This window comes from Parasteatoda tepidariorum, chromosome 4 (assembly GCF_982258835.1).
Source record: "Parasteatoda tepidariorum strain Cologne lab strain chromosome 4, Ptep-v5.0, whole genome shotgun sequence".
Lineage (NCBI taxonomy): Eukaryota > Metazoa > Arthropoda > Arachnida > Araneae > Theridiidae > Parasteatoda > Parasteatoda tepidariorum.
In genome coordinates this window covers 99,497,729-99,507,169 of record NC_141758.1, presented here as the reverse complement: position 1 = coordinate 99,507,169, position 9,441 = coordinate 99,497,729, and positions in this window count along the sequence as shown.

Below are 9,441 nucleotides of genomic sequence, written 5' to 3'. Positions count from 1 at the left end.
TCACTAGTATATAAGACATGTTTACTCGATTCTATCTTAAGGTACCTTTAGATAAATTAAGTTTGACATTTTAGATAACTCCTCTTCCCCACATTGTTGACATTCGGACTTGACCTGAACACGCCTATCTTGACAGTAATGTTCACTTCGATTTAAACATGCCTACTTCAATGGATGGTACACATTGAACAGTTGACTTGGTATTTGTGACCGCAACATTGTTCTCCTCGCTCTGTTGCTACTCAGTCTTGATCACACACCACTGGAGCTCATACACACTCGACTGGTAATAGCAACACAGGCGCAACCACGTACACGATCGTGAACTTCATACAGCTCTCACAACCAGCACTTAAAATCCGGTGAACTTAATTCAGCTCTCCCAGTCTTTCATAAAATGACAATGAATCAGCTAGTGATATCCATTCGTCGAATTCAGTCCCACATTAAATTCTGGTGGGGGAGTTATGTAGTGTAACTACCACTACAATAATCTATTCCAATGCTCTATTTTATAAGACGCGTTAACTCAATTCTATCGTGAGGTACCTTTAGATAGATGAAGGTTGACATTGTTGATAAGTCCTCTTTCCCACAAGTCTATTTGCTACTGCAGAAACGAGAAAAAGCAAATTTCAGAGCTGTTTTTTTTATATTTTTTTTTAACCTTTTACACGAAATTTCGTTGAAATATTCAATACAGACAGTACAACCTTAAAATTTAGTAAATAAAGTCAACTGGGCGTAATTTAAGGAAACAAAAAAAAAATCTTTGGTTACTCTAAATCTGTGTTTCCCAAACTTATGACTATTGTGTACCCCTTCTAAATTTTTCGTAATGCTGTGTACCACTAATAAAAAAATGAATGTATTTTTTTAAAAATATGTTTATTTTTATTTTTTGGTATAAAATTTTGTTAATAAGTTTATTTACATCAGTGAGAAGGATGATATTGTTTTTGCTGTGATAACAGTTCATCATAATTTGGTTCTCTTGTGGTCAATTTTAGTCTGAGATGCGATTCCACATACAATAATTTCTTTCTTTTTCGAATTAATGTCCACGAAAGCTGAAAAAGCGACTTCACATAAATATGAAGTAGGAAAAGGCAAAATATATTTCAGAACTTTTTCTGTTTAAACTGGATACATATTTTGCATTTGCAGCCAGAATGATATTAAAAAACACTCCTCCTGTTTATTTTTGAAGAAGGATAAAAATTATATTTTATAAAAATAATCAAAATAGGTAGGATTTATTACAAACTTTTACTATAAAAAAATTGCACAAAAGTTGAAAATCACAACTGACTGTTGACACTACTAATTATTAACTGTTAACTCTGCAAAAAATAGCCAATAGAAAAATACGTAATCGTAAATTTTCCTGGCTAGCTTTGTTTTTAAATAAAATTCTCTGAAATTTTCGTTTGTTGCAAGATATTTCGCATAAGAACACGTACCCCCCGCTAAACTGTTCCCGTACCCCTGGGGGTACGCGTACCACACTTTGGGAAACACTGCTCTAAATAAAGGGAAATTATATTTATATAATATTTGAGATTTATTATTTTTCAATATCACTTAGTTGAACAGAGCATCTATTAAAATATGAATTTTTTTGTTTTGTTTATTTTTTTAGTACACTGCATTCATATTTTGGGTTTAATGTACAAATTACTCAACAAAAAAAATGACACAGAAAATTTTAAAATGACTTTGTACTAATGTCTGTTATACTAGGTATAATAAGATCTGGATTAAGTGACATTATTATGACCAAACCTACTATAGGTAATTGAAAAACTGTAAAATACCTTCATAACACAAATTTTGAAACCTGAAGAAATTCTGCACTTTACAAAATTTTGTGTCATACTCTTAAAACTTACTCACTAAACAAGGCAGCAATATTAGTCTCGAATCAATCATAAAATGATTTAAAATACTTTTTAGACATAATATATAAAAACACAAAAATGTACACTTAAGTTTTTATTATTTACAGAAAACTGGAATTTTTAGAGCATTAGAACTAATAAAAAATTTACCAATTTCCATTTAATTTGTTCTTATGAAGTCGAATTTTAAAGAACAGAACACTAATTTTACAATTCCTAAAACAAGAGCCGTAATGGCTCAGGGGATAGAGCGCTCGTCTTCCAATGAGGTGAATCCCAGCGATGGCCGGTCGATATGAATTCTGCATTCAGCCTGCACTGACCACAGTGCTGATGTAAAATATCTTCAGTGGTAGATGCATTACTTGTCAGAGTGCCCTTGCCGTCTGGCTAACCATGGGAGGTTTTTGTGGTCTTCCTCTCCATGTGAAGCAAATGCTTGTTAGTTCCATCAAGAAGTCTTCCACACAGGCAAATTTCTCCCAATACTTGATCCAGAAAATGTCTTGTCTTTTTGATTGAGTTCATGTTCAAAATTCTACGGAGTTGAACATTAGTAGCCGTAAACCCAAAATTTGGTTGGCTGTTTAAAGACGGTTATACAGTTAAGCAGTTGATAATTCTTAAACTAATAATTTAATTTTAGTTGCCTTTTAATTGCCTTCATAATTTCAAGTTTATTAGTCTTAAATATGGTGTGCAGCAAACACAACTGTAAAGCTAAATAAAGTTAAAATAAATTTGCAAAAAACAAAGCAATTAAAATTTTAATAACTTTCAAACAAATTGGAATTTATAAAAAAAAAATTATTTGTTAAGTTCAGAAACAATAACCTTTCAGCATGCCAAAATTTTAATTCTATAGGTGCATTTCTGCGACCTGTAGAGAGACTTGTGTGTTACTTTTTTTTCCCTACAAGTTTAACAGTTAATAATCCTCTAGCTAAGTATCAAATTCTAATTTTTATTTAATTGTTTTCCAGTACTTTTTTTATACACACATTCGTAATTTTTTAAGTCTTAGTTTTTTCGCAACGAACAAAAATGTAGCATTTAGTTGTACACTCAATACGATTACGATTTTTAATGGAGGGTGAAAAAATATTTAACTATTTTACTCAGATATTTTATTGTTTATGATTGATTGTTATGTTTTAACTGTCAGTTAATATTATTCATGGGTCAGATCTTAAGATAAGATAGGAAAAACTGTGAATTCTCTGCTATGAATTGTTTTTGCAGTTAATTCATGAAAACTTGAACATCGACTTTTTAATTATTAAATTAAAAACTAACAGCATATATTTTTAGGCTGTGTTTAGAAAAATACGGTGAACCTGATGCATTGTAAGATATACTCGGCTTAAAAGACACAATACCATTTATATCTACAATTTTTATATCTTATACCATAGTTTTTTAGGTACAGTACAGAACCCGTTATTCGGAAATCAGAAACCGGAAAACCAAAAAACCGGAACGAAATTCGATAAATTTTCCTGCCATTTAAAAAAAAAAATTTTTTTTTCCTCATAAGATTTTAGGATTTTTCGTTCTTTTTTTAAAGATGTTTACCATCATTTTGGAAATAATCATTAGTGTATTACCTCATCGTTTTTTCTTCTTTTTAAGATTATTTCCAATTTTTTTTTTCAGTTGGGTTTAGCAATAAAAAAAACGGCTTTTTGTAGCGATTCAGAAAACCGGAAAAATCAGTTATCCGGAATATCGATGGTCCCGATCGTTCCGGATAATCGGTTCCCTACTGTATATTAATTAAACACTTTACTGGTATGCGTACTATTGTTAATTAATAATACGATATCTTAATGCCTTTAGGATTCGATATAATAGTAAAATCTTTAATCAGGAATGAATGGGTGATACTTTCTCTTGCAAAACTTGCTTTCACAGAAATGACGTCAAAGCGGCGTAAAACGTTTTTTAAGTTGTCTTCTGTGCAGATTGGATTTTTTAATTTCTTTTAAATTATCGGATTTTTTCACAAATTATTTTATTTCAATGAAACCTATCAAATAAAAGTAAATTTTAAAATATTGTAGGGGATTTACCCAAGATGCATGTTTTCCAGCTTTTTTCACAGGAAGCCAGCTTTTTTTTTATACGTTGTCCCCCATCTGAAACAATATAATCTCCAGACTGGCGTGTTTTTTTTTTTTTTTTTTTTTGCTTACTTAAACTTTTAATGATTTTGTGTTGTGAGTCAATGATTATTCAATTGATATTTCTAGAAATAAAAGCCTATTATTAAAAAGAAATCCATGATAATTTTTTTAGAAGTAATTAATTTTTAGTTTTTAATCAGGTGTTTTTTTCACACCATAACTCTGATAAAACAAATTAATAATATTTAATATTATTTAAAAACAATGTTATAACTTAAGTACTTAATATTTCTAACTAAAATTATTAGAATAATAATACAATTATTTCAATCTAAGAAAAATCCTCATTTTTATTCAGTCCAGTAAAGACAAAGCCACTATTTATCAGCTAGATATCAAATAGGAGATAATTTATATTACTTGAATCATTAGACTATTTAATAATTAAAAAATCAGACTAATTAATGATTCTAAATTACTCTTGGCGAAACAAGTCTTTCTTCATTATTTCTGTACACTAATTGTATGTTTAATAAGTTTCAAAAGTATTTGCATTTAAATAAACATAAAGTAATTTAAGTGTAATTTAACAATTTATAATGTAGTAAATTGTTTTGCATGCACCTCCGAATAGAAAGATATAATTTAAAAGTTTCGCATCATTTTAATCCATATTTAGTCTTTCTATTTATTTTTAGTCTGTTTTGAACTAATATGATAAAAATTATTTCATTTTATAATTCAGCCGACCCAATTTTTTTGGTATTCCATGGCATGAAGCCACGTAGAACATAGACAAACAAACTATACATCGAAGTTGTCAGGGACACGAAACAAAAATATATCACGGTAACAATAAAATGTATGTACAAATAATAAATCTAAGTTAAGTAAAAGACGTAGACGAGAAAGAATTATATTTCAACAAATACGATCTGCAATACGTAGCTGTATTTAATCAACTTAACTTCACGGACGTGACGAATTAACGTTAATTAACATTCTGACTTATGTGGAGAAACTTGTGTTAACTTTAACACGCCATTTTGCTTATAAACGATCAGCTGGAGCTGACGTCATAGTTCACATGTGTGGTAGTTTTAGAAGTGCAAGTACCGAATATGATACCTGCAAGTGACGTGGTGTGGGTATCTCGATCCTGATTGGCTATTGAAACTTGGCATTTGTTTACGTTAGCAACCGTTTTTTTCCATTCTATTTCGAGTAAGCCGTGGCCGTAAAGTATCAATTCTCTTTAGTGACACATTCTATATTCTTTCTCAAAGATTTAAGTTCTTTCAATATTTATACTAACACAATAACAGGCACGAAGCCATGTGGAACATAAACTAATTATTCATCAAAGTTGCCAGGTACACAAAACAAAAACATGTCACGGTTACAATAAAATACATAAACAAATAATAAATCCAAGTTAAGTAAAAGAAGTAGACGAGGAAGAATTATATTTCAACTAATTCGATGTGCGATAACTCATCGTTAATTAACATTCGAACTTATGTAGAAAAACTTAGCTCAACTTTAATACGCCATTTTGCTGATGAAAATTAGCTGGCGCTGACGTCATAGGACACATGCCCGGGTATGGGAGGTCTTCTTGAAGTGCAAGTACCTAATTGTACATTTTCTTGACGAAATGTTATTTTTGTTGAAAATATAGCCTTTTAGAAAGAAAAAAAAATCAATAAGGGATTCGAAGCAATTGTGGAAGTTGACGAGCAGATCCTCCTAGTCCTAATAAAAAATTTATTTAATCGTCGTCTTGTAAATTGTAATAATCGATTCCGATATTTTTTTTTTTACGTAAAAAAAAAACGCTAGGAAGAAAAATATGTGGTATTCTAAGAATCGATGTAGAATTCTTTAAGGTGTAACGAAACTTCCTCTAACCATAGTTTAAATTATCACTATTTTGATGCTATAATTTTATAAAAATTAAGCAAAAAACTGTATTTTAAGCTGCAACAATCGCTTAAATGTTTTTTTTTTCTTCGTACTCTAAGAATTTTTAAAAGAATTAAAAACAGTTGCATTTGAAGAAAGAATTTAAAAAAAATCGCTTTTAACAACAATTCTAATAAAAGAAATCACAACATGGTTCATAAATTCAATTCAAATATTTCGTTTTTTTTTTTTATGTCCACAAGTCGACAAGCAAATGAGAACAAGTTCAAACAGGAATTTTCCTGCTGATTATGTTTTTAGATAGCAATGCATCTTTAGAAATATGTTTTTTTTTTTTTTTTTTTTTTGTAATTTCCCCTTTCGGATTTTGGTTTAAAAAAAGTTTTTTTTATTTCTTTTAATTTCATGAGAATCGCACATAAACTTCTTAAAAGTTTAAAACCAGATCTGGATTGTTGGCCATCTAACTAGAAGAAAAAAAAGAGAGAGAAAAAATTTTATCTTAAAAATGTCATAGTTTAAGTGTCCTATCTTCCAAAACCTGTTCGATATGAGAAAAATAATTGCCTCGTATAATATCTTCAGGCGTCAGTCGTCGAGCACCGCTGCTCTTTTCCTTTCTGTGAAATCATCTGTAATAGCCCGCATCCATTAGATAACTTGAGATTTTCTTTTTTTTAAAAGAAAAACCCTCAAATGTAACTCCAAAGAATGAATGGTCAGCATTTTCTTTTTAAAGTAATAGAAAAAATTTTGAATCATTTTATATTGACGCATGAAAAAGTCTTTAGAATGTGCCATCTGATTATTAAAAGGCTTCTGTCGCTTAAGAACATATTTTATGTTGAATATCAGTTTTTCATACGGGTAAAAACAAAAACAAAAAATGTCTATGAATGGTTGATTAATCAACATTATCAAAATTGTACACTAAACAGAAAAACATATGGCGTTAAAAAGGATGCAACTAAAGTGATTCCTATATAAAAAGATATGTATCTATAATTCCAACATACAGAGCTATATAGCTATAATAGTTCCAATATAAAAAATAAAAAATTTTTTTTAGCTATAATAGTTCCAACATGAAAGTATCTACCTAAAACAAGCGCAATCGAGTTGCGTAATGCCCAGGGACCGATAAAGACTAATTCAGTCCCACCAAATTTTCCGGGCCCCTTACAAAATATTTTGAAATAAAATTATTTAAGAGAAGTCCTACACAAAAAGACAATGTTAAATGAAAATAAAAATAGTTTAGTGACCACAAACAATTGAAATCAGTGATTTTTGCTATAAAAGTCACTGATTAGCATGGGTGAAAGCCCTTATATAGCAAGACGGAAAAGAGAAAAACCTGGTGCGTAAAACATTTCATTCCAGCATTTTTTTCGAAAAAAATGAAATATCTGTAACTATCAAGATTTCTTTTATAATTCTGGCATATATATAAAACTGTCTCTTTTCCAAGATAAAGTAGATATTGTCGAAAAATTTAAAAAAAGAATAAGTAAACTCCTCCCCAAAACTAGCTATAACTGAAATGGTTTTACTACCAGCTTATCCTCTTTTCCGTCTCGCTTTCACCCCTGCTGATTAGCTGAATTATCGTAAGCTGTAATTATTTTTTATTGTAAGCTGTAATTATTTTTTTTATTGTAAGCTGTAATTATTTTTTATTTAAAATTAAACCAACACAAAGCTAGCCCACCTTTCATTAGATTTAACGATAAGTTCAGCATGTATGCTAAGATTTGAAGAAAATTTGAAACAAAAAAAAAATGCATTTTTGAGAAAAAATGTTTTTAAAAAAATCAGTAATATTGAGAACTCTTTGCTAATTTTTGAGGCCCCCAGAAATTGTGGGCCCTAGGCCCATGCCTATTGGGCCTAGGCGATAATCAGGCCCTGGTAATGCCCGTCCATAATATCAATTTTTAGTATCCTTGTTTAGAGAAGTTAAAAGAAAAAGATGCACATTAGGGCGTAAAATTGTATTTAAAAAAAAACTAAGAATACGCCATTGTCTTATGTTTTTTTTTTAAAATAAATGTATTTTATGATATAAAGAATGCATTTTGCTTCATTTTCTACAAATGGTCTACAAATGATTATAATGCAAACACCTACAATTTGGATGAAAATGGCTACCGACACATTTTTTTCTATGTTCGAATTAAGTTTTAAGGTGCTCAACTCCCACTTACTGTTCAATTTGGGAATTACTGTTCAATTAAATTAATATGAGCAAGCTTTGTGATAAGTCATAATGTCACTAAAAATGCTTTACCCCAACCAACTGTATTCAGTATTTAAAATAAGCTGAAGAAAGTAATAATTGAAAGAGTTTTGAATTACTAAGCACTAGAGTACAGCAACTTTAAAACTGGTTATGGCTTATGTGCAGTGAAAGTTGTTTTAATAACTGCTAAGTTTGACAAAATACTTCTCCAACTTCATACCATTTGACTTTTTTTCGTGATTTGCTACACGTTTATGTTTTTTCAATTTAATTATTTTAATTTGCTACCATGGATTTGAAAATTGTTTTATTATTTAAGGATTGTAGTTAAACTACTCGATCGATTTTCATATCGCTTTGGAATTTTAGAGAATTGGCCAATAAAAGTCTAACATTTATATATATATATATATTTTATGTTTAAATCCTAAATAAAGTCGATTTTTGCTTCTTTTTTTGTTCAGATTGCCGCCACTTAGTGAAAACATGACATTTTTCTGATTTTTTTTTGTTCTAACCATAACTTACACTCATACATTATCGTTCGTTTGGTCTATTTCAAATTATACAGTGTGGGGTTGGGACAGCCTGGTTGACAGGGTACTGGGCCCATGTCCAAGGGGTCGTGGGTTCGATCCCCGTCGGCCGAACACTCGGAGTAAATGATGACTGATGCACGTTAAACCTGTTGAGCCGCTAAGTACTCTATGTTCCCATAACAAATCAATACCTCTGAGGGTACTGAACCAGGAGTTGTCATCTGGATTGGTTCAAAATTACAAGGCTACGGAGTTGAACATTAATTGTTGTAAGCCCAAAATTGGGTCGGCTGTTCAACGACGGATATAAAATGAAATAAAATTATACAGTATGAGCCGCGATGCCTCAGGTGATAGAGCGTTCGCCTTCCAATGAGGTGAACCGGGTTCGAATCCGCATCCGGCTTGCAGCGACCACAGTGCTGGCGAGAAATATCCTTTGTGGCAGACGGATCATGGTTTAGAGTCCCTTTGCCGTCAGACTAACCGTGGGAGGTTCTCGCGGTCTTCCTGTCCATGTAACGAAAATGCGGGTTAGTTCCATCAAAAAGTCTTCCACGAAGGCAAAATTTGTCCCAATCCAGCAGTTTCCTTTGTCTTCTGGATTGGGTTCGAAATTACAAGGCTACGGAGTTGAGCATTAGAAGCCGTAAATCCAAAAATTGGGACGGCTGGTCAACGACGGTTATAAAATAAAATAAAATTAC